This window comes from Pleurodeles waltl, chromosome 2_1 (assembly GCF_031143425.1).
Source record: "Pleurodeles waltl isolate 20211129_DDA chromosome 2_1, aPleWal1.hap1.20221129, whole genome shotgun sequence".
In the NCBI taxonomy this organism is placed as follows: domain Eukaryota; kingdom Metazoa; phylum Chordata; class Amphibia; order Caudata; family Salamandridae; genus Pleurodeles; species Pleurodeles waltl.
In genome coordinates this window covers 877,433,459-877,459,950 of record NC_090438.1, presented here as the reverse complement: position 1 = coordinate 877,459,950, position 26,492 = coordinate 877,433,459, and positions in this window count along the sequence as shown.

Genomic DNA, 26,492 nt, shown 5'->3' with positions numbered 1-26,492 from the left:
TGTAGGGGGGCACAAATCAGGCCCCCCTATGCCACAAAATATTATTTAAAAAAAAAAAAAAAAAACTTACCTGAACTTACCTGAATGTCCCTGGGGTGGGTCCCTCCAGCCTTGGGTGTCCTCCTGGGGTGGGCAAGGGTGGCAGGGGGGGTCCCTGGGGGCAGGGGAGGGCACTCTGGGCTCATTTTGAGCCCACTTGTCCCTTAACGCCATGCCTGACCCAGGCGTTAAAAAGCGGCGCAAATGCGCCGTTTTTAGCCACGCCCACTCCCGGGCGTCGCTTTTGCCCGGGAGTATAAATACCACGTAAAGGCCTGGGAGTCATTTTTTAGACGGGAACGCCTCCCTTGCATATCATTAACGCAAGGAAGGGGTTCACGCTAAAAAATTACGCACATTCCGGGAACTTTGGCGCTATTCGCCTCTAACGCCATAGTATAAATATGGCGTTAGTTGGCGTTAGTTTTGCGTCGAAATTGCGTCAAAAAAAACGACGCAATTTCGGCGCAAACGGAGTATAAATATGGCCCTAAGTTTCTAAAAGTGACAATTTCAGATTTCCAGGCCAAAACCTTCCCTTTTACTACATCTATGTCACACATCAGGTAGGCCCCAGGTAGCCCATTGGGCAGGATGCAGTGTATTTCAAAGGTAGGACATACAGTGATGTGTTTTACATGTCCTGATAGTGATATACTGCCAATTTCGTTTTTCTCAATTGCAAGGCCCATCTCTTCCATAGGTTAACATGGGGACTGCGTATAAATATCTTTTAAATGCAGTTTCCCATTGGAATCAGAATGCGTTATGGTGTAGGAGGCTGGCCTCGCTTATAGTGGGTACCTTGTGGTATTTGCACCTTGTGCCAGGTCCAGTTATCCCTTATTAGTAGATTAGAGGTGTTCTAGCACCTTAGGCTGATAGAGGTAGCTATAGCAGAGCAGCTTAGGCTGAACTAGGAGACATGCAAAGCTCCTACTATACCACTTATATAACTTAGCACTATATCATAAGAAAACACAATACTCAGAGTTACTAAAAATAAAGGTACTTTATTTTAGTGACAATATGCCAAAAGTATCTCAGAGGATATTCTCCCTTAGGAGGTAAGTAATATACACAAAATCTACACACACAACCAAAATCAGGTAAGTAAACAGTTAGAAAAGTTGTGCAAACACTGTAGAACACAATAGAATGCAATAGGAGAAAATAGACCTAGGGGCATAACAAACCATATACTCCAAAAGTGGAATGCGAACAACGAATGGACCCCAGGCCTAGTGTAGTGTGTAGAGGGTCACTGGGAGTGTAAGCAAACACTAAGGGTGTCCAAGATACCCCTCCCCAAGACCCTGAAAAGTAGGAGTAAAGTTACCCTACGACCCCAGAAAGACAGTAAAGTCAAGATAGGGGATTCTGCAAGGACAACAACTGACTGCAAAGCACTGAAGACAGATTTCTGGACCTGAGGACCTGCAAAGGAAGGGGACCAAGTCCAAGAGTCCCGCAATTGTCCAGGGGGGGCAGGAGCCCACTAAACCCCAGATGAAGGTACAAAAGAGCTGCCTCTGGGTGGAAGAAGCCAAAGATTCTGCAACAACGGAAGGTGCCAGGAACTTCTCCTTTGGTCAGAAGATGTCCCACGGCATGCTGGAGGATACAGAGTTGGTTCCATGCAGAAAGACTGCAAATAATCCTTGCTAGCTACAAGAGATGCAGTTGAAGGTTTTGGGTGCTGCCAGGGCCCAGTAAGGACCAGGAGGTTGCCCCTTGGAGGAGGAGACAGAAGGGGCGCTCAGCAATATGGAGAGCCCATGCAGAAGCAGGCAGCTCCCGCAGAAGAACCTGAACAGGGATTCAGAAGATCTGAGCACAACGGTCGACTCAGCACAACAAAAGAGGTTCCCACGAAGTCGGAGTCCAACTCAGCAAGTTGGGCAATGCAGGACAGAGTGCTGGGGACCTGGGCTAGGCTGTGCACGAAGGAAGTCTTGCAAAAGTGCACAGAAGCCCGAGCAGCTGCAGTTCATGCAGTACACAGGATTACTGTCTGGATTGGGGAAGCAAGGACTTACCTCCACCAAATTTGGACAGAAGGACCACTGGACTGTCGGGGACACTTCAATCCAGCTCCTGTGTTCCAGGGACCACGCTCGTCAAGATGAGCGGGGACCCAGAGGACCAGTGATGCAGAAGTTTGGTGCCTGTGTTGGCAGGGGGAAGATTCTGTCGACCCACTGGAGATTTCTTCTTGGCTTCCAGTGCAGGGTGAAGGCAGACAGCCCTCAGATGATGCACCACCAGGAAAAAGTCAAGAAAGCCGGCAGGGTGAGGCGCTACAATGTTGCTGGTAGTCTTCTTGCTACTTTGTTGCGGTTTTGCAGGCGTCCTGCGGCAGTCAGCGGTCGATCCTTGGCAGAAGTCAAAGAGGGAAGTGCAAAGGAACTCTGGTGAGCTCTTGCATTCGATATCTTCTGAGATACCCAGAGGAGATACCCTAATTAGCCCTCAGAGGAGGATTGGCTACAGAGAAAAGTAAGCACCTATCAGGAGGGGTCTCTGACGTCACCTGCTGGCACTGGCCACTCAGAGCCATCCATTGTGCCCTCACACCTCTGCACCCAAGATGGCAGAGGTCTGGGACACACTGGAGAAGCTCTGGGCACCTCCCCTGGGAGGTGCTGGTGAGGGGAGTGGTCACTCCCCTTTCCTTTGTCCAGTTTTGCACCAGAGCAGGGCTGGGGGGATCCCTGAACCGGTGTAGACTGGCTTATGCAGAGAGGGCACCATCTGTGCCCTTCAAAGAATTTCCAGAGGCCAGGAGAGGCTCCTCCTCTCAGGCTCTTCAAACATTTTTCCAAAGGGAGAGGGTGTAACACCTTCTCTCTGAGGAAATCCTTTGTTCTCCCTTCCTGCGACTGGGCTGCCCAGGCCCCGGGGGGCAGAAACCTGTCTGAGGGTTGTCAGCAGTGGTAGCTGCAGAGAAAACCCCGGAAAGTTAGTTTGGCAGTATCCGGGCTCTATGCTGGAGACCCAGGGATGCATGGAATTGTCCCCCCAATACCAGAATGGTATTGGGGTGACAATTCTATGATCCTAGACATGTTACATGGCCATGTTCGGAGTTACCATGGTGACGCTACACATAGGTATTGACCTATATGTAGTGCACGCGTGTAATGGTGTCCCCGCATTCACAAAGTCCGGGGAAATAGCCCTGAACAATGTGGAGGCACCTTGGCTAGTGCCAGGGTGCCATCACACTTAGTAACTTTGCACCTAACCTTCACTAAGTGATGGTTAGACATATAGGTGACTTATAAGTTACTTAAGTGCAGTGTAAAATGGCTGTGAAATAACGTGGACGTTATTTAACTCAGGCTGCAGTGGCAGTCCTGTGTAAGAATTGTCTGAGCTCCCTATGGGTGGCAAAAGAAATGCTGCAGCCCATAGGGATCTCCTGGAACCCCAATACCCTGGGTACCTAGGTACATATACTAGGGAATTATAAGGGTGTTCCAGTGTGCCAATCAGAATTGGTAAAATTAGTCACTAGCCTGCAGTGACAATTTTAAAAGCAGAGAGAGCATAAACACTGAGGTTCTGGTTAGCAGAGCCTCAGTGATAAAGTTAGGCACCACACAGGGAACACATACAGGGCATACTTTATGAGCACTGGGGTCCTGGCTAGCAGGATCCCAGTGACACATAGGCAAAAACAAACATACATACAGTGAAAATGGGGGTAACATGCCAGGCAAGATGGTACTTTTCTACATATGGGGTTAGGGGTCTCTGAAATCACAATTTAAAAATACATCTTTTGGTAAAGTTAGTTTTAAATTGTCTGTTTGAACATGCCACTTTTAGAAAGTGGGTATTTTCTTCCTGGCTGCTGAATACATGTCTGGGTCAGACTGACAGTTGGGCTCTAGAAGTGACACAAATGAGGTGAGGTGTGTCCTGCATATCCTGATGAGTCTTCCTGGGCAAGAGTGGGAGGGAGGAGCTGATACCTTCACTTGAAAGGGCTGTGCCTGCTCTCAATACAGCCTCAAACACCTAGTGTGTGCTGTTGGAAGGACAAGGAAGAGGAAGGGTCTTGTGCACTATAAAGACTTTCCTTTGACGTTTGCTGACTTCAAAGGCAGAAATGAGCATAAGTATTGGACTGCTGATCCCACAACTTTAGAACACTTCTGGATCAAGAGGTTCCTCTGCCAACGAGAAGAGTTGAACAGAGGTGAAGAGCAGTACTGCCCCTTGGCTATGTGTGCATTGTTGGGTTGGCCTGCAGTTGCTGCTTCTGCCATAGAGAGGCAAAGACTGGACTTTGCTGTGTATCCTGCTAGTGAATGTTCTCCAAGGGCTAGGACTGACCTTGCCTCTGTTAAGAAGTCTAAGGGACATGAAAGACTTCATATCCCGTGACCTGGGCTCTATTGTTGAAACCCCCAGACTTCCCAAGTGGTGCCACATCCAGTCCCTGTGCCTCTGGAAGATGTAGCTGGCAGCACCTGAGTGAAAATACACATACTGGAGCCGAGCAACAGAAAAATTGACACAGCAGCTGAACCAGCTAAACACAAATTGATCACTTCTGTGTGTCTGGATTTTCCACGCATCGTCCCTGGGCATCAAAAACCTTCAACATCACTGCACAGGCCAGAGAATGCTCATCCAGAAACAGACGCACCACTTACCCAGCGGAGAAAGAATTGACGTACGGCCTCACTTGCGAGTGAGGGATCGGTGCATTGCTCGCCAGTGCAGCTTTATTTTTTACGCATACGAGGTACTTTGTGCTAAAACAAGGTATCCATTGATTTCTATGGATTAAGACTCTTTTTACTTTAAAAATTCACATCTTTACCTGTGTATGTTGGATTTTTTTTCATTTTGGTCCTGTCTGATTTAGATAAATATTAGCTATTTCCTAAACTGGTGTGTAATCATTTTGTGGTATTTTCACTGTGCTACTCTGTGTACTTGCACTAATACTTTACACATTGCCTCTGAGAGAAGCCTGGCTGCTTGTGCCAAACTACGAAGGGGATGAGCAGGGGTTATCTGAGCTGTGTATCTCCCTTAACTGACTAGAGTGAGGGTCTCTACTTGAACAGGGTGTTTACTGACTGCCAACTAGAGACCCCATTTCTTACAACGGGCATTACAAAGCAATGCCTTCAGCACGCATCCATTATCACGCAATGTCTTTACCACATATTGCCTTTACAACACAAGCCTTTTCCACAGAAATGCCTTTACAATGCTTGCCTTTACATCACAAGGTAAGTATAGTCAGAGTAGTTAGGATATTTTCTATACTTTTAAAGTCCCAATAATATACTGAGCCTTAGTAAATCAATTCCTTTTATAAAGAAAAATTAATTTAACAACCTCTCATGTTACTTGTTTTCATACTGTTACAACACACTACTAACCTCTTGAAAATTCAACATGGACAGGCTGATCTCTTTGATAACGAGTGCCACCCTGCATGATAGGAACCTATTTGCAAACAATCTTACTGCAAATGGCCTTGAATCATGTCCCCGAACTTGGCGGTTATTCAGAACGCCCTCCATAGGATTTTGACCTAGATACAATTAGATATTTATGTGCAATATTAAACTTTGGTCAAGAGTTCCTTGATTCTTTATTTCTGTATGCCCAGAGCATCAAAGTGATTTGCTCTTCGTCATTTGACTGGATCCACTGTAGATGGGATGCTGCCTGCAACAACATAATTGTTCCTACCTTAATGAGTGTAAATGATTGCTCCAAGGCAACAAGTCAGTAGTATGAATTGCTCTTGGCTTCCTGTGAGCAGTGGTGTAACAATACCCCCGCACTGCAGGGCAAACCCTGATTTCCAGGGGGCACCCTCCAGCACTGTGTACAGGCGGAAGGGCCCTAAACTATAAGTTCATGACTGAATCCAGAGTGTGGGGGACCCCCTCCATGTATTTTGAAGGGATGCCCCCTCAAGTTTTGTTACACCACTGTGTGAGAGTACATCTGCATATGCAAACATTTACTCAAACCACTCAATAAATTTGGGTTACTTTTTTCATTAGCATTTTAAAACCTCTCAATAGATTATACTGTACAAATCCAATAACCAAAATAAATAAAATCCATGACTTTCAATGCAAATTATATATACCTAATAGTTTGTACACTAAGTTCATAGCTGCTTAGAAGTTATGGATTCAAGCACTTCATGTAAACAGATCACATTTCAAGCATTACCTTACAGACATGCCACATATTATTTTTGTAGCTTAGTGCTTAGTGTGAAACACTGAACATTTTATTCGTAATGCTTGGCCCTGCCACTATTCCTTTTTTCTATTCTTTTGTTTTTATTCTTCTGGTTCCCCTGTCCAATACAGGGCACCCAGGGTGTCTTGATCCAGTGGGCAGCATAGAAAGCCCGGCCTCAGCTACCCTATCTGCCTCCTCGTATGGCATCATTGTCTGTTGCTGGTGCTTGAGCCTGTTAGCTCAATCTGCTGACCATGACAATGCAGGCAGGTTGCTGTTTTGGAGCGAAGGTGGCACTCTCCTTCTGCCTCAGTCTTTGGAGTCCTGGGGATGGGGTTCCAACACACTGCCTTGGACATGGAGTCCAGGGACAGACTCCCAGGCTCCCCCTAAGCTGACACCAGTCCAGGGGATGATCTCCTTGGGCCAAGCAAGAGTTTGGGAAGAAGGCATCATGCATGTTTTCTGCCTGGTCCATGTAATAAAAAAAGTGTTGTGTTGCTCTCTGGGGCTTGGCTTTTCCTGGGGAAAAATGTTGAAAATTGCAGGGGAGACCATCTCACTCCATTGCTTAGTTTTAAGCATTCCTAAATGGGTAGATCTTTGAAGGGGCATAACTCAGACCCCTTTAGGCCACTTTTCATGGTCTTGGGCTCATTGTGCTATAAGTGGTGAGCCCTAGCAACCCAGCTCAAGTCCACTAGTCCTCTTGGCCTCACAAAGGGCACACTCTATAGTGAACTGGTTTCTCTGGCTTCCGGCAACAGCATACTGCTTGGCTCATGATGCTCCTCTCCTTCTGCCAGGGCACAGAACCCAGGCCTTCCACCAACTGGTCCTAAGGAGTTAAAAGGTGCCAGCATCACTGGTCCCGGAGAAACTCATCTAGCTCTGAGGTTAAGATGCATGCAAAGTCTGTAGTTCATCAGGGTTTCAGGAAGCTTGTCCTTCCAGCTGTCCATGGTCTCAACGTTACCGTCCAGGTCCAGTCTTGCTTACTATTTCTGCCTTGTGCAGATCTTTTTAGGAGTTGGTGGAAAGGTCTAGGTGCCAGGCACTCCTGGCCTATCCTACCATGTTACATCATCCTTCCACTCTTGTCCTAGCCCTCCTGCACAGCAATCATTGACAATAGAATATGGCTCCTTCAACTTGTCTATGTGCAGAGCTGGTTTGAGAGCCTAGATTACATTACTGCAAGGGACTTGACCCTCATATCTTCAAAGGGGAGCCCCTCATGTGTTGGTTTCAAATGTCTGATCTTCCTCATTTGTTCAGTAGGCCTGGCTTGTCCCAGCCCAATTGCAGAATGATAGCTAATTACCAGATGTAGATTTTCCTCCAAACCTCTTGCTTCCCAGGAGCTGATACAGGCCCTAGTAATTGCTCCCTTTGTGTGGGTGGACCTCTGTTCCTTCCTGCTGGAGAGCACAGTAATTAACTTGTCCAAGGAGGGGACCAAAAGGCCTGGAATCTTATTCTCAGCTGAGCCGGAGAAATGTGACAATACTGGACGACCCTTAAGATGTACATGTATGTTATGGCGACTTGCTTAGTCAAACTCAATGTGTATGTGTCACCCCAGTTTGTTGCTTCATTTGACTCTTTAGGTCTAAATCAAGCAAAACAGCACTTCAGTGAAAATTTCATCAACGTGTGTTCTACAGGGATAATGCAGATAATCCAGTAAACCTTATTGACCTATCAATGACTGCCCACTAACAGAAACAGGTCTAGCACAGGTCAAAATGTATCTTTCCATATTCCCTTTATTGCCAGGCTACCTGTGTACAATAACTAGGTGTAGGAGGCTGGCCTGGCTTATAGTGGCAACTTTGTGGTACTTACACCTTGTGCCAGGTCCAGTTATCCCTTATTAGTAGATTAGCAGTGTTCTAGCAGCTTAGGCTGATAGAGGTAGCTATAGCAGAGCAGCTTAGGCTGAACTAGGAGACATGCAAAGCTCCTACTTTACCACTTATATGAAATTGCACTATATCATAAGAAGCACAATACTCAGAGTTACTAAAAATAAAGGTACTTTATTTTAGTGACAATATGGAAAAAAGTATCTCAGAGGATATACTCCCTCAGGAGGTAAGTAATATACACAAAATATACACACAAACAAAAATCAGGAAAGTAAACGGTTAGAAAAGTAGTGCAAACACTGTAGAACACAATAGAATGCAATAGGTGACAATAGGCCTAGGGGCAACACAAACCATATATCCAAAAGTGGAATGCGAACCACAAATGGACCCCAGGCCTAGTGTAGTGTGTAGAGGGTCGCTGGGAGTGTAAGAAAACACTAAGGGTGTCCAAGATACCCCACCCAAGACCCTGAAATGTAGGAATAAAGTTACCCTACTACCCCAGAAAGACAGTAAAGTTGAGATAGGGGATTCTCAAAGACAACAACGGACTGCAAAGCACTGAAGACAGATTCCTGGACCTTAGGACCTGCAAAGGAAGGGGACCAAGTCTAAGAGTCACGCAAGTGTCCAGGGGGGACAGGAGCCCACTAAACCCCGGATGAATTTACGAAAGGGCTGCCTCTAGGTGGAAGAAGCCAAAGATTCTGCAACAACGGAAAGTGCCAGGAACGTCTCATTTGGTCAGAAGATGTCCTACGGCATGCTGGAGGACGCAGAGTTGTTTCCATGCAGAAAGACCACAAACAAGCCTTGCTAGCTGCAAGATTTGCATTTGAAGGTTTTGGGTGCTGCCAGGGACCAAGAAGGACCAGGAGGTCGCCCCCTGGAGGAGGAGACAAAGGGGGCACTCAGCAACACAGAGAGCCCACACAGAAGCAGTCAGCACCCGCAGAAGCACCGGAACAGGCATTCAGAAGATCTGAGCATGGCGGTCATCTCAGCACAACAAGAAGCTCCCACGAAGTCAGAGTCCAACTCAGCGAGTTGGGCACTGCAGGACGGAGTGCTGGGGACCTGGGCTATGCTGTGCATGAAGGATTCCTTGCAAAAGTGCACAGAATCACTAGCAGCTGCAGTTCACGCAGTGCACAGGATTACTGTCTGGCGTGGGGAGGCAAGGATTACCTCCCAAAAATTTGGACAGAAGGACCACTGGACTGTCAGGGTCTCTTGGATCCAGCTCCTGTGTTCCAGGGACCACGCTTGTCACGATGAGAGGGGAACCAGATGACCAGTGATGCAGAGGTTTGGTGCCTGCGGTAGCAGGGGGAAGATTCCATCGACCCACAGGAGGTTTCTTCTTGGCTTCCAGTGCAGGGTGAAGGCAGACAGCCCTCAGAGCATGCACTACCAGGAAACAGTTGAGAAAGCCGGCAGGATTCGGCGCTACAATGTTGCTGGTAGTCTTCTTGCTACTTTGTTGCCGTTTTGCAGTAGTCCTGGAGCAGTCAGCAGTTGATCCTTGGCAGATGTGAAAGAGGCAGATGCAGAGGAACTCTGGTGAGCTCTTGCATTTGTTATCTGAAGACAAACCCACAGGAGAGACCGTAAATAGCCCTCAGAGGAGGATTGGCCACCTAATCAGGTAAGCACTACCAGGGGGGGGTCTCTGACGTCATTTGCTGGCACTGGCCACTCAGAGGCCTCCATTGTGCCCTCACACCTCTTCATTCAAGATGGCAGCGATCTGGGACACACTGGAAGAGCTCTGGGCACCACCCCTGGGGTGGTGATGGACAGGGGATTAGTCACCCCCCTTTCCTTTGTCCAGTTTCGCACCAGAGCAGGGGCTGGGGTATCCCTGAACCGGTTTAGACTGGTTTATGCAAGGAGGGCACCATCTGTGCCCTTCAAAGCATTCCCAGAGGCCAGGAGAGGCTACTCCTCTCAGGCCCTGAACACCTATTTCCAAAGGGGGAGGGTGTAACACGTTATTTCACTCAGGCTGCAGTGGCAGTCCTGGATAAGAATTGTCTTAGCTCCCTATGGGTGGCAAATGAAATGCTGCAGCCCATAGGGATCTCCTGGAACCCCAATACCCTGGGTACCTAGGTACCATATACTAGGGAATTATAAGGGTGTTCCAGTGTGCCAATCAGAATTGGTGAAAATGGTCACTAGCCTGCAGTGACAATTTTAAATGCAGAGAGAGCAAAAGCACTGAGGTGCAGAGCCTCAGTGACACAGTTAGGAACCACACAGGGAACACATTCAGGCCACAAACTATGAGCACTGGGGTCCTGGATAGCAGGATCCCAGTGCGACAGGCAAAAACAAACTGACACATAAGTAAAAATGCCAGGCAAGATGGTACTTTCCTACACTGGGCATGAGGTTGCCTCACATGTGCAGCCCGTGCACGAACTGACATGTGTGTGCACACATGTTCACATGTAACCAGACCTGTGTCCCTTATCCTAGCTGTGTTGCAGTGGTCTTATCTTAAAAGGCAGCCACTAGACATTGGCACATGCAGTCCAATTACCATGTATTTACTGTCAGTGAGACTCGAGTAGTGGGCATGCCCATGCCCCACTCTGTAATGCCTACCTGATGCAATTTAACACAACACAAGGTGACTCAAATTGGACCTTGCATGGCTTTGTAAATTTTGACTGGCATTTGACATTATTGCTGAGGCAAAAAGTGGGCAACCATTGCACAAAATGTTAGTAAAGCTGGGTCTCAGACATTTCTTGTGATCACCGGAATTACTGTTCAGGCTGGTAATGGTATGTCTGCTGGCCATAATTACTAAGTTGTGCCTTGGTCATAAGGCAGAAATGATTACTGGGAAAGAATCAGATAGGAAATAAGTGATATCTTGAACAGCCAATCTGCACAGATGAGGCAGCTGCACCCAAAAGCGAAGGTTGCTGGGCCATTTCTAGAAGGGTGAAGATAACTATGGAATGCCAAAATGCACTGCAAAAGAAATACTTTAGGGATTGCAAGGGTGGTAATGGTGTTTCTGTGGAAGGACAGGAAAACTCTAGAGACTAAAGGGTGTCTCATATACAACAAATACATTAATCAAGGGGCATCTTTGAAATGGCATTTGGTATTTCTTGTAGGGTACAGGTGATTGAAAGGGATTGCATTTCTGGCATCATTAAGAGCATCTGTAGAGGGACATTTGTATGTCTGGAAAAGCAGGGATATATTTGGATGAAGTAAGGAAAAATCTCTGATTGTTGCAGTCAGATATACGGAGTACTATGTCTTAGGCATGAAAAATCTTCTCTCTAGGTGAAGGGGACATTCCTGGATAGTAGCAGTTTATACTATTTTGTGTTGTAATATTGTAGATGCAGAGAGCATCTTTAAAGAATGCCTGTGCTAGGCCACTTTCATGTGAAAGAACAGGCATCTTTTGAATGGTCACATGAATCTAAAGAGGAACATGTTCATCTCTGAGACAGGGTGCTTCTCTCGACGGACCAAAGGCTTTCTGAAGGGTCTCCTGGCTATCTCTTAAGAGTGCTGTGGACAACACTGTGGAGGTGGAGGAGACTTGCTAGCAGTTTGGATGGCATCTCTGCAAAACAACATCTAAGGATGTAACTGAGACATCTAGAGAGGAGTGCAGGGTGGTTTCTGGAGAGGAGTACAAAGGTATTCCTGGAAAGAAGAAACCGCTGGCCTCAGAAGTGGAGAATCAGTGCCAGGAACACATAGGAAGCTTGTCCTTAGTCCCTACAGGTGTCGACTGGGGCTCCACTCTATTTTCCATCATTTGTTTGGTACACTAATAGTGAATAATGTTTCATTATTCACTAATAGTGTAATCATAAAATGATGTAAAATTAGTTGGAATAAGTTGGAATATGACCCTCCCTGTCAGCTGAGGAAGTAAAAAAATGCTTTCAAATGTATGTTGTTTGTGCGCTTGTGGGTTAGTGTGTATTTACATAAGAGAAAGAGTGTGTGTAAGTGTGAGTGTGTGTGTAAGTGTAACTTTGTGTGTATGTGTATGCACGTGAGTGTGAGTGAAATTGAAGTTCAAAGGGCGCATTATGTCACTTCCACTACCCCGGCAATTTGGTGAATTGATGTTTATGCCTGACTAATGCCTGAGTTTCCATTGTGGAAGATATCTTTGACAAGTGCACATGGATTGCAGACTTTATACTGAACACAAGGAGTGAGTGCTAAGTTTAGCAAGGCAGACTGGCTTTAAAACTCAGCTGGACCTTGTTGATGTTGAACTTGCAAAGATCACACATGCTAGTGTGTCATTTGCATACAAGATGCCACACCAGAGTTGGAAGTACGCTAGATGTTGTTTGTGGGTGTTTGACCTGACAGCCTTAGGGTTGTCTACCCCTAACGTTTTTGCCCACCTCCCTCCATTTTTCGGATCTTCTATTTGCTGGTTTAAGACTCTGTGCACTTTAACACTGCTGACCAGTACTTACGTGCTTATGTTCTCTCCCCTAAGCATGGTAACATTGGCTAATACCCAATTGGCATATTTAATTTACCTATCATTCTCTAGTAAAGTGCACTAGATGTGCCCAGTGCCTGCAAATTAAATGCTACTAGTGGGCCTGCAGCACTGATTATGCCACCCACATAAGTAGCCCCTTATCCTTATGTCTTGGGTCTGCCATTGCTAGGCCTGTGTGTGCAGTTTCACTGCCACTTGACTTGGTATTTAAAACTACTTGCCAAGCCTTAAATTCCCCTATTCTTCCATATAGGTCACCGCTAAGGTCAGCCCTAAGTAACCCATAGTGCAGGGTGCTATGTAAGTTAAAGGCATGACATGTGCTTAAAAGTTTTACATGTCCTCCTAATGAAAAACTCCCAAAGTCGTTTTTCATTACTGTGAGGCCTGCTTCTCTCATAGGCCAGCATTGCAGATTCCCTCATATGCTTTTAAGTGGTCATTTCTGATCTGAGAGGAAACAACTTGTCATATTTATTATAGGTGGAATGTTAGTAAGAAATCCTACTTACTGGTGAAGTTGGATTTTACATTACTATTTCAGAAATCAGACTTTTAGAAAGTTGACATTTGTATGCACTTGCTGCCATCTGTGCCTTACAGCCTGTCTCCAATCCCTGTCTGGTCTGTGATGATTGACATCTCCCCTTTTGCATTCCACCCAGACTGCCATAAATATAGGACACTCAGCTGCATCTGCATTAATCTGCCTACAGATGTGTTTCTCTATGCAGGAATGGTGGAGGGGCTCTTTCTTACACTTCAAAGGCCAGTGGCCTGCCCTCATACAAAGGACTGATAACACCCCTCAAGGGTCTTGGCAGACAGGGCTGGGTTAAAAGGGACATTTGTGCACTTCAAAGCCACTCTTTGAAGTTTTCTCCACTTCAAGGGCACTTTTGGGTATATATACTGGGTATACCAATTCAGACACTTCTGGACCTGCAACTGGACTCTGTCGGAGTGACTGCCTGGCTGTCAAAGGACTGCCTTGGACTGCTTTGCTGAAAGGACTGCTCTTCTACTTGTTGCTATGCTGCCTGCTGGCTCCTGACTCTTCTGAAAGGTATTTGCCTTCCACCACAAGTGCTCTTCAAGGGCTTGGACTGAGCTTGCCTCCTGTTCTGAAGTCTCAGGGCCAACAAAGATTCACCAAAGAAAAGAAGATCCAAGTGTGTCAAAAAATTGATGCCACGGATGAAGAAATTAACACAGCTCCTGACTCGCAGCTGAAACAATCGCAGCATCACCTACCAGATTGACCAGCGCCTGCTCTTTCCTATCAGCCTGTTCTGGATTTTCAATGCATCATCCCTGGGCATCAGAATACCCCGGCATTGCAGTGAGGAACCAAGACTGCGCTCCTGGAAATCAATGTATCACCTTGTAGAGTGGAAAGAAATGAGACATCGTCTTTGCCGTGCAGGAAAATCCGATGCATCCCGTTACTTTTTAATGCACCTCCTCCTCTATGACTCCTTTGCATCATTTGATGCATCCCAGGTACTGTGTTAGAAGGATACAACCACTGATTAAAGATTGAGACTCATTTAAACCTTTGCATATTGTATTTTTGTTGTTTTGGTCTTATTTTATTCAGATAAATATTACCTATTTTCCTAAACTGATGTTGATTACTTTTTGTGGGGTTTTCACTGTGTTACTGTGTGAACTATTGCAAAAATACTTTACACATTGCCTTCTAAGTTAAGCCTGCCTGCTATGTGCCAAGCTACCGGAGGGTGAGCACAGGATAATTTAGGTTGCTTTGTGACTTACCTTGAATAGGATTGTGGTAACTACCTGGACAGGGTGGATACCTCTGCCAACTGGAGACCCAATTTCTAACAGTAGATATTTATTATTCAACAAAGATGGGGAAAGCATGAACAGCAAAAAATTTAAATATTTCACATGTGTGCCATGTTAGCAAGCACATCGTTGGCATCAGTTAAACCAGCTCCACTGTTCCAGAAAGACACTTCAGCTGGGTAAGATGAAACAGAATGAGGTCGAATTTGAGTAGACATACACACAAGGTTTTGCCTAGGGGTAAAAGCTTGTGGTCACTTATGCCATTTTTCTTCCATAGCACTAACGATGATACAAAAAAAAGTTTTAGTTGACTCATCTGCCAAAAAAAACACTACGCCCTAATTTAAAAGAATCTGGCACATCACTATTGATGCATCTTATTTTTTGCACTTTCCGTACATATCCTAATGACGCAATTAATGTGCACTATTTACAGTACAGAATTACATGGCGCACTTTTTCACATATGCATCAGAAATTCTCACGTACCTGTTGGCGATAAACTCATGCATTGCTGGAGTTGCATCATTAAACTGATGGAACTCCAGCAATGCGAGGAGTCTCCCATAGGAAAAAGCCCAGCATCAATTTTATGCCTGCTCTGAGGTGGTAACATTTTGATGCAGTGAAGTCGTAAAATGATGCAGTGAAAAGTTGTACATTTCACTGAGTCAGTTCTATGTGGCTTTTTCCATGGGAACGTCTGCCTTGCTTACATTATACCTACTGCAGGTATAATGTGATGCAGGGCTTTATGAACTGATGCATTCAGCCCAAATGCATCTGTTTGTAAATATGGAGCAGTGTACTGCTAGTGCGACCTCTGCATAAAAAAGGGTCATATTTATAAGTCCCTAGCGCCACCTTGCGTCACATTAGGGTTATTTTATTTGATGCTAATGTGGCCCAGGAGGCCAAAATCCTCATGCCATATTTGCAAAGTTGTGCAATGCATGCATTGCGCCACTTTGTAACCCCTTGTGCTACATTATGCCTGCAACAGGCATGATGTATGTGTTAGAAATGGGGTCTTTGGTTGGCAGTCAGGTTACCCCCTGTCCAAGCAAGGACCCTCACTCTTGTCAGGGTAAGTCACACACAATCCAAATTATCCTGTGCCCACCCTCTGGTATCTTGGCACTGAGCAGTCATGCTTAACTTAGAAGGCAATATGTAAAGTATTTGTGCAATAAATCATTCAATACCACAATATAGAACCACAAAAATACACCACACAGTGTTTAGAAAAATATATAATATTTATCTTGTTAAATGCAGGTCAAAACAATCAAAGATGCAATAAGTAAATGTAGAGATATAACTGAAAAGTGATATAAAGAGTCTTAAGTCTTTTAAAAACAATAAAGGTCTCTTGCAAGCACAAAGTACCTGGTTCGCGTTCAAAATCTCCACAAGGGACCGCAGAGGAGGCGATGCGTGGAAAACTGGGAGGTGTGCGTCGGTTTCGCCCCTTCGCACACTGACTTGCATCGTTATTTTCCACGCAGGGAAAGGTTTTGCGTCGATGATTTCGCCGCTTCGCACACTGACTTGTGTCGTTATTTTCCATGCAGGGTAAGGCTTTGTGTCAATTTCCGTTGTGCTTAGTTCCTCTTAAGGGTTCTGGGGGATTCTGGTGCTCTGGGGACTGTGCGTGGAATACTGGGCCTGCAGAGCAAATTCACAGGTGCTGCGTCGATCCAGTGGGCATTGCGTGGAAACTTCTCCTGCACAGCAGCCGCTGCTTTGATTCCTTTCTGGAAGTCTGGCTGCGTCGTCCCGGGCTGGCTGTGCGTAGATCCGGTTGGCCGTGAGTCGAAGTTCCAGTCGCAATGCAGGCGCTGTGTCGATCTTCTCCTCACGAAGTCACGCTGCGTCATTCCGGTTCGACGTACGGTGATTTTCTCACCTCTGGGCAGGCTGTGTGTAGTTTTTAGCAGGCTGTGCGTCGAATTTTCACCGCACAAGGAGTCCAGTTGCAGGAGTGAAGTCTTTTTGGTACTGAGACTTCAGGGAACAGGAGACAAGCTCTATGCAAGCCCTTGGAGAGCACTTCTCAGCACAGCCAGAGAGCAGCAAGGCTGCAGGGCAACAGCAAGGCAGCAGTCCTTGTCAGAAAAGCAGTCCCAGTGAGTCCTTTGGGCAGCTAGGAAGTTCCTCTTGGCAGGTCTGGTTCAGGGATTCTTCACCAGCAGGTTACTTGTCCAGAAGTGCCTGTAAGAAGTGTCTAAAAACTGTGGTTTTGGGTCCTCTTCTTATACCCATTTTAGCCTTTGAAGTAGGCTTACTTCAAAGGAAAAGTCTCACTTGTTTGTGAAATCCTGCCTTGCCCAGGCAAGGCCTCAGACACACACCAGGGGGTTGGAGTATCCATTGTGTGACCACGCCGCCCCTCCCTTCTAGCACAGATGGTTCATCAGAATATCCAGGCTACACCCCAGCCTCCTTTGTGTCACTGTCTGGAGAGAGGTGCAAACAGCCCAACTGCCAAACTAACCCAGACAGGGAATCCACAAACAGGCAGAGTCACAGAAATGGTTCAAGCAGGAAAATGCCCACTTTCTAAAAGTGGCATTTTCAAACTCACAATCTTAAAACCAACTTTACTAAAATATGTATTTTTAAATTGTGAGTTCAGTGGTCCCAAACTCCACATGTCTATCTGCTCCCAAAGGGAAGCTACGCTTTAATCATGTTTAAAGGCAGCCCCCAGGTTAACCTATGAGAGAGATAGGCTTTGCAACAGTGAAAAACAAATTTGGAAGTATTTCAGGGTCAGGACATACTGTATAAAACACAATAGTATATGTCCTACCTTAACCATACACTGCACCCTGCCCATACGGCTACCTAGGACCTACCTTAGGGGTGTCCTACATGTAGGAAAAGGGAAGGGTTAGGGCTGGCAAGTGAGTACACTTGCCAAGTCGAATTTACAGTTTAAAACTGCACACGCAGACACTTCAGTGGCAGGTCTGAGACATGATTACAGGGCTACTTATGTGGGTGGCACAACCAGTGATGCAGGCCCACTAGTGGCATTTGTTCTACAGGCCCTGGGCACCTTTAGTGCACTTTACTAGGGACTTACCAGTAAATGTAAATCAAATATGCCAATCATGGATAAACCAATTAACAGTACAATGTACACAGAGAGCATATGCACTTTAGCACTGGTAAGCAGTGGTAAAGTGCTCAGAGTTCAAAAGCCAATAAAAACAGGTCCGGAAAAATAGGAGGAAGGAGGCAAAAAGTTTGGGGATGACCCTGCAAAAAGGGCCAAGTCCAACTGTATGCAAAGGGGGCGTTCCTCCATTGGGGGGGCAACAAAATGGCAAAAGGAAATCTAACAGATTTCCTTGCATCACTTTTTATGGCACTTTTAATGCCTAGTCGGAACAGGCGTTAAAAGGGGGCTTCCAGTATTTTTAATTGGCCCCTATCTACTCTGCAGGAGTAGTGCCAATATTTTGGCTCTACTCCTGCAGAGTACATCACTAGCGTCAATAAAAATGATGCTATTGGCCCCTAACTTGCACCTCGGTGAACCGTATCTTAGATATAGTGCACACATGTTGGCGGTAGGAGGCGCTAACATGTGTGCACCGTATCTAAGAAAGTGCTAGGAAAGTGGTGCTGCACTACGTGCAGGGCCACCTTACCCAAATATGCCCCAAAGATGCAGCTGTGGCGCAAAGGACTTGTAAATGAGGCCCTAAGACCCGCTGATGCTACTCAAGGAACCCAGATGTGTGGGATATTATCGAATTGGTGTGTGTGTGTGTGTATGTATGTGTACCAAAGTAGGGGATCCACAGCAGGTGAAATGGAGACACTTTATTCATGCTGATGTTTATACACCTCAGCCACCTCACCTTCTTCCAGCTCCCTGCATCTGTTTGAAACCCAACGGCCTAAGCATACCATTATCTAAAGATATAGAACAGTGCTAACATTCCATAGCAAAAGGTACACTAGTGTGTTTTTTTAATTTTTTTGTTCGAAAGAATGAAGAGGAGATAACATTGTACAATATCTCTCAGCTTCCCATTGCTAGTTCTCCTGTGACCGAGAGTTTTATTGTTTTATCATAACCTATTTCCTTGGCAGAGTTGTGATTTGCCTTTTATTCAATTTGTCCCTCCAAAGAAAATGCAGGTGAAATGTGTGGCGGCTGTGCTCTGTTTTGAATTGCTTTCTTTTCTGTTTTAACTTTTTATACAATGATTAGACCTTGATTATCAAGAAGGCTTTCTCCGAGGTTGCACTTTAAAACGAGGTTATTACAGGAAGCGTGCCATGCTTCACTTCTCACATGTAATAACATCACATCTTTTAAATGTGCAGTCACACAGGCAGTCTTTTTTAATTTTTTTCTATATTCTATACCTCCGTGCATTGGAAGATATTTGTGTAGCGTTCCTTGAGGTTTTAGACCTTTATACATCCCTCTAACAGCATATGAGGAACGCAGGGTCTCCGATCTGTAAAGATGAGAGAAGATATATTTAAAACAAAACTGAAATTTGAAGCAGCTTTTCATTATAAGGCCCACATACCTTTAACATACTCCCTCTCCCCACTGCTGACCAGCCAAACATCCTGAAAATGGCTGCGAACAGCTCCTGGGAACAATCGTTTCACCAGAGGATGCTCAGAGCGAGTATGCTACACAGTTCCTTTAGCTCAGAATCTACCCTGGAGTAAAATAGTGTCCAGGAAGACCAAGGTGACCGCATCCATCCTCCTCTTGAAGCTGGTTTGAAAGTTAGGGATTGATTTAAGAAATGTGTCAGCACCACTTTTCTTGAGCCCAGTACTGTCCCACTAATGCCACCATGTGCGAGCTGTGTCTAAGATCTGGCGCACCATGGCGGTAGTTAAGGAAACTAGCTTCAACATTTTTTACACTAGTTTTTGCAGGACTAGTTTAAAAAATGTTGACCCTAATCCTGCAAAGCCCATTGAAAACAATGGTGTGCTTCCTGTAAACGCCTGCTTTAAGCAGGGGTTATAAGTGCTGAAAAAAACAAGGCAAAGAAATCTCTTACATTTCTTTGCGCCATTTCTTTAGTCCCCTTAATGGGGGAACCTTCCCTTTGCATAAAGTATACTTGGCACAGGCATAATGTAGTGCAAAGGGTTAAAAAGTAGAACAATGCATGCATTGTGGCACTTTGTAAATTTGGTGCTGCGAATTTGGCCTAGTTGGGCCACAATAGCATAATAAAATAACAATAATGAGCAGAAGGAGGTGCTAGGGGCTCTTAGGCCCTGATTTATGCCAAAGTAGTGCAGCACGGTGCATTGCCAAAAATAGCAGCACTGCAACCCTTTTGAAACTTAAGCATGCACCGTATTTACAGCAATACGGCTCACCCCTGCATTTCCCCCTGCACCGGCGCTGAATTAAGCTGCTTGTGCAAGGGTGTCTGCATTGAGGGGATAGATCGTTTTTTTACAGGAAGGTGTCCCTTCCTCCACATAAACAATCTACAAAGGTGATTTGTTATTTCTATATTTGCTACAAAATGCGGCACACATAAAGTACCAAAGCTTAATTTTGGAATGATTGTTTATGTGTAGGAAGGGACAACTTCCATGACATTTTGCTTGTTCTATGTGTGCTGCAAAATGCAACACACATAGAAAAAGCAAAAAACGAGGAGGAATAAAAGCATTTCTCTTCGTTCTGCCCTTCTAACGCCACCCCTGGGGTGGCATTAGTTTCTGGTGCTGCCAGAGATTTACGATTTCTCATAAATCTTTGTCAGCATCAAAAGCAATGAGTGTTGCAGTGGAGAAAACAGCATCGGAGGGGGCCATATTTACAAGGAGGCGTAACTTCACAAAAAGTGGCATTACACCTCCTTGTAAATATGGAGCAGCGGTTAGCGCCACTGGAGCATCACAAAAAGTGATGCTCCAGTGGTGGTAGGGGCTCTTAAATCTACCCCTTAATATCTCACTACCATGCATACGTTTTCTGCTGTGTGCCAAAATAGTCCCTAAGAATAGATGTTTACCATATTGCACTACTGATCACGACACACTCGTGCAAACACTTCACTAAAGTCATGTAGTGCCAGATTTCCTACTCATTTGTGCCGTCGCTAGTTCAACACATTTTAGTATTTTGTAAAAGTGAAATTTTCACAGCTCAAATCTCTTTGTACAGCTGTATGTTCACTTTTCTCTTTGCTCAAGGGAGGTGTTAGTGAAGCAGATCAAAGCAAGCACCCATGGATTTTGATGTAAAACATTGCATTTTGCGTTTGTTCATTTCTGCAAAACATACATCCCTTATATGGGAATCTTTGGAGTTTCTCTACTCATAGAAATTTATACAGGAAGGATATGCCTCTAGTTCAAATCCTATGCTAGACCCTGGCATAAGGCTGTGTGCCGCAAATGTCAGTCATGGTGGATGCCCACGCAGATGATAACTCCAGCAGCAAATCAATCTTTCTAGATATGGCTCTTCACTGTGCTTTCCTGCTTGTGGAAGGCAGCACAACATATCTGGGTGCTACTACTACTTGAAAAATGTATAAATGCATGAAAAATTGATAAATCATGTCCTCAGCTGGCAGAGTGCCCCTGAGCCAATAACACTCACCCCACACTACAACAACATAAATCTTAGAGCAGCTCACATCATGTTAACTTCAAACATACCCCAACCTCATGCACACTCTATTAGCAGGTTTTGAGCTAAACACTATTTTTATTATGGCATCTTTTCTTAAGAGAATATGCTGTTTTTAATGAGAATGTATACACAACATCACCACATCTGCGGGTCCTTCCAGCTCCCCCTGGACATTGTGTCACTACTGCAAAGTGCTACATAGTGCCTGCAGGCAGTGTCTTTCCCAGTCTGCTGTCTCCCTCTGCTCAGCAGCCTCTACAACACTGGTGATTCCGGTCACTGGGATACTGCTGCAAAGTACTGCATAGTGCCTGCAGGCAGTTCCCTGCCCAGTATGATTCCTCCCTCTGGCCTGCTGCCACCTGCCTATCCCCTTAGGACTCCCTGCTCTTTCCCCACTCAGCCCCCCTGATGTTTCCCTGCTTCTCCTCTCCCACCCCCTTGTGTCCCACCCACCCAGGACCTACTTGATGGAGATTGCTGTACGGCCCCACTGAGCAGGCCCTTCCAGCTCCCCCTAGAAACTGTGTCACTGCTGCAAAGAGCTACATTGTGTCTGCAAGCAATGCCCTGTCTAGTCTGCTGCTTCCCTCTGTCCAGCTGCCTCTGTCACTCTGGTGACTCTGGTCACTGGGACACTGCTACAAAGCACCACATAGGGCTTGCAGGTGGTGCCCTGCCCAGTCTGTTGCCTTCCTCTGCCCAGTTGCCACCTGCCTAGCCCCTTCAGGCCCCCCGGCCTCCCTGCTCTTTATCTGCTCTCTGCACCTATGGCCACCCCCACTCAGGCACCCCCTCATCCTGTTATTTCCCTTCTTCTCCCCTCCCACCCTCATGCCTCACCCACCTAATACCTACTTAATGGAAGTTGCTACGTGACCCCATTGATCAGGCCCTTCTAGCTCACCCTGGACATTGTGTCACTGCTGAAAAGAGCTACATTGTACCTGCAGGCAGTGCCTTGCCCAGTCTGCTGCCTCCATCTGTCCAGCTGCATCCGCGACTCTAGTGACTCTGGTCACTGGGACACTACTGCAAAGCTATCACATAACATCTGCAGGCAGTGCCCTTCCCATTCTGCTGCCTTCCTCTGCTCAGCAGCTGCCTGTCTAGCCCCTTCAGGCCCCTCCAGCCTCCCTACTCTTTTCCCAATCTCTGTTACTCAGGTCACCCCACTAGGGCCCCCCACATCCCACCATTCGTGCCTTCTCCCCTCCCATCCCCCATGCCCTGTTCACCCAGGATCTACTTGATGGAGGTCACTGCACAATCACGTGCAGCAGGTGAGCCACTAGCATGCCAAAGCCAAGCCCCTTGCGCCTGTCTGCGCTGAACCACACCCAGCACCATGACCCCTTGATCTGCAGCCCGGCACCAATACTCATCAGATGAAATCAAGAACCTCAGGCCGAAGACACAGGACTCCAACTGCATCACTGACTTGCCAAGAACCTCCAAAGGCCCCTTCTCCTGCCACAACTGCTGCTTCAGAACTGACGCCACCTCCACCTAGCCAACTCCAAGCCACAAAACTTAACTACACTGTGTACTACTCAACATCTGATCCCTCTGCCAGCACGCCATAGAAATCTGGGTCTCCCTCACCACTCTCACACTCGACATTATGTTCACCAACAAAACCTGGCTCACTCCCACCTCTGTACCAGACACCATAACCAAACACCCTCAGATGAAATATGATCCACCGTAACAGCCCTAAAAGACACTATAGAGGCATTGACCCTCATCCATAAGTACTCCCTACACTGCACCGCGTCTAATGATGACACTACACCTATCATGGAACACCTCAACTCCTCGATCAAACTTGATGCCAAAACTACCATCAGAAGAACCCTTGCATACAGACCACCCTGGCCCACACCTCAACTTCTGCAGCTCCATCCCAGATTTTATCGCCGCCCTCGCTATCAAATCCATCCACTCAATTTTCCTGGGGGACCTTAACTTCCACCTAGAAGACCCGAATGACAACAATTCTGCCTCACTATTCAACAACATGAGCATCATGCCCTCTCTCAGCTCGTCCCATGCACGGCACAGGACACACACAGACCCCATCTTCTCCTTCAGCAACATAACCAAATTCTCCCACACCTCTGTGGTAACTTGGAATGGCCACAACCTCGTCCACTTCAACATCGAGGGACTACCAGAAGCCCCAGCAAACACCCCTACCCTCCCCTGCCAAAACTGGAGCAACATCGCAGAAACTCCTTGGATCACTGCCCTCAAAGAAACCAGACCCGTCCCCACGGACACCCTCGAATGCCACATGCAAAACATCTTCAATTTGATCTACTCAGCTGTTGACACCACTGCCTCACTAAAAAAGACCACCAGGAGCAAGCCCACGAAACAAGCCAAATGGTTAACCAAGGAACTTCTGACCCTCACACAACACTGAACAAAACTGGAGAGACACTGGCATTCCAACAAGAACACCACCAACATCAACGCATTCAAGACCACCCTCAAAAGATACCACCACCAACTCAGAGAGACCAAGAAAGAGGCACTCACTACCTGCTTTGAGGCTAGCACCAACAATGCCAGAGAACTCTTCAGCATCCTCAGAGAAGCTCTCCTACCCCGCTGTCACAGAGAACACGATCCACCCCTCCCAGGCCCCTCTGCAACAAGCTATCAGACCACTTCCATCACAAAATCACTGACATCTACAGCAACTTTGACCCCAACCCACCAACCTCGACCACCCCCTAGCCCCATCCCACCACTCCCTCTCTTACAGGGTCATTGAATGGAAGCAGCTTTCCACTGAAGACACCAGCTCCATCATGTCCTCCATCCACTCCTGATCCTCAGCAGACCCCTGCCTGTCTCACATCTACAACTTTGGAGGAAAAACTATTGGAGTTGCTTTTACAGAACTCCTCAACAATTCCATCTCTAAAGCCACTGTTCCCAGTGCTTGGAAGCATGCCAAGCTCAAGACCTGCCTAAAAAAAACCTTTAGCCAACCCCAGTGTACTCAAGAATTACTACCCTATCTCGCTCCTCTTGTTCCCCACCAAAATCCTGAAAAAGGCCATCAACCACCAGCTCATGGACTACCTCAAAATTAACAACCTGCTCGACCCTTCCCAGTCCAGATTCTGGCGAAACCACAGTACTGAATACGCATTGATCTCAGCTACAGACAACATCAGCCACTTACTCTACCAAGGAGAGACAGCAGCCTTCAACCTCCTTGATCTATCCACAGCCTTCAACACCATCTTACACCACTCACTCATCCCTAGATTCCAAGGTATTCAAAACAATGTACTCAACTGGATCGCCTCCTTCCTCGCTGGCCGAACACAAATGATTCTCCACGCTCCCTATGTCTCCACACCCAAAGATATCATCTGTGGCATCCCCCAGGGCTCATCACTCAGCCCTACCCTCTTTAAGATCTACATGACTCCATTGGCAGACACCACACACAACCACAGACTCAACATCATTTCCTACGCTGACAACACTCAGCTCAGCCTCTCCATCTCAGACAGTACCGCATGAACCAAATTACAAAACACCATGATGGACACTGCATCCTGGAGGAGGACCAATTGTCTCAAACTCAACTAGGACAAAACACAGATCCTCATCTTCAGGAACAAGCCCTCCCCCTGGAATGACGTGTGGTGGCCCACCTCCCTCGGTGCCCCACCAATCATGTATGCAACCTCTGGATCATCCTGGACACTCAACTGATCATGAAGCAGTACTGACCGTCCTACCTGCCTGCTTCCACATTATCCTCATGGTCCACAGAATTTTCAAATGGGATCTCCATCTCTACCAGGAAAACAGTCACTCAGGCCCTCATCTCCAGCCGGCTCCACTACAGGAACGCCCACTGATATGCATCTCCATAAATGAAAGAGATGCCCAAGACAAGGCACACACGTGTTCTTGTCTTAGGATCTCTTTCTCCACTGGAGAAAATTCACCTGATTTTTCCCACACCTTCTATGCATTTCTGGCCCATGTTCTTTGATTAAAGCATACTTCCAAGATAGCCACCAAAATAAGCAGCTTCTTAAATAGCTGTGTAGTCTCACACACAACTGGTACGAGTGATACAATTCCTAATAAAAACCTCAACCATTGTTCATAAGTTATTATACTTCTATTGCTGAGGTTCTGTTTTGAACATGATTATGTGACAAGTGAGTTGAACTGAGGCTTGTCTGGCAAAGGTGTTGAATTATCGCACAGAGCTTGGTATGAGTAATCAGCGGCCTTGGTGAGAGTGGAACTCTATCCAATGGACCACTTTATAGACCCCAAAAGGTTTTTCAGCATCATGCTTCTTGAATATGGATTCACAATGGCAGCCCTCTTCAGAAATTTATACTTCATTTTGAGTCAGTGGTCCCACCAGATTAAAATCAAAAACTCTCTTAGTAAACACCTGCTAATTGTGGTTTTGCTGAGGGTGCTATATTCTCCCCAATACAATTTTACCATCTTACTCCATCCTTGCATGACTTTTTAAAATCCTTCTCAACATATTTACTCTCAATCCTCCTAGACTGATTTCTATTTCATCAGTTCTTTATTACAGTTTTGGGTGTCAATAGGAGCGTATTACAAAAATGTTCAAATAACTTAAGATATGTAACATCATGGTATCAACATGTCCCCGTTCCCGTTTGACTTTCTGACTCCCAATCCTTCATACACATTATAATATTATTCATGCATTTCAAAGGAAAACATCAATGCCATCAGTTAAGCAGATTCCAAATTAAGGGAACTAACCAGATGATCAAAGTCTCCTTCCTTAGGGAACTGTTGGTGTGGAAAACAAACGGAGGGATGACAATCAGACAGGGCCAGCTTCTGCGCTGGTGACGCCCAGTGCTACAATATTTATTGGCACCCCCCAATGAGCATCTTCACCACAGATTCCCTCACTAGCACCCTTTAACAGTACCCTCAAGTCCTCATCTCAAATCTCTGTCAGATGCATTTAATTAATTTTATAGTGCCACTTATACTAGTGTAGTGTATCGGAGCACTTTACATCACAAGCACATTACACAGAGGCAAATCAGTCATATGTGTGTAAATTAATGTATAGGAAATGTTACATATGCCAGGGAACTACAAGGTGTAGAAGTCATGACTTCCCTACTGGTAGGCAGTATATTTGAAGAGTGCTTGATGTGGAGAAGCACAAACTCACAATTTAAAAAGTACGCCCATGGTTGGGGATTGTCTTTACTGATAAGAATTGATTTGTACCAAAATGAACCCTTTTTGCGAAATTAGGATAATGAAAGACTTGAGAAAAATTCATAACACTCTAACCTATACTTTGCGGTTTCCA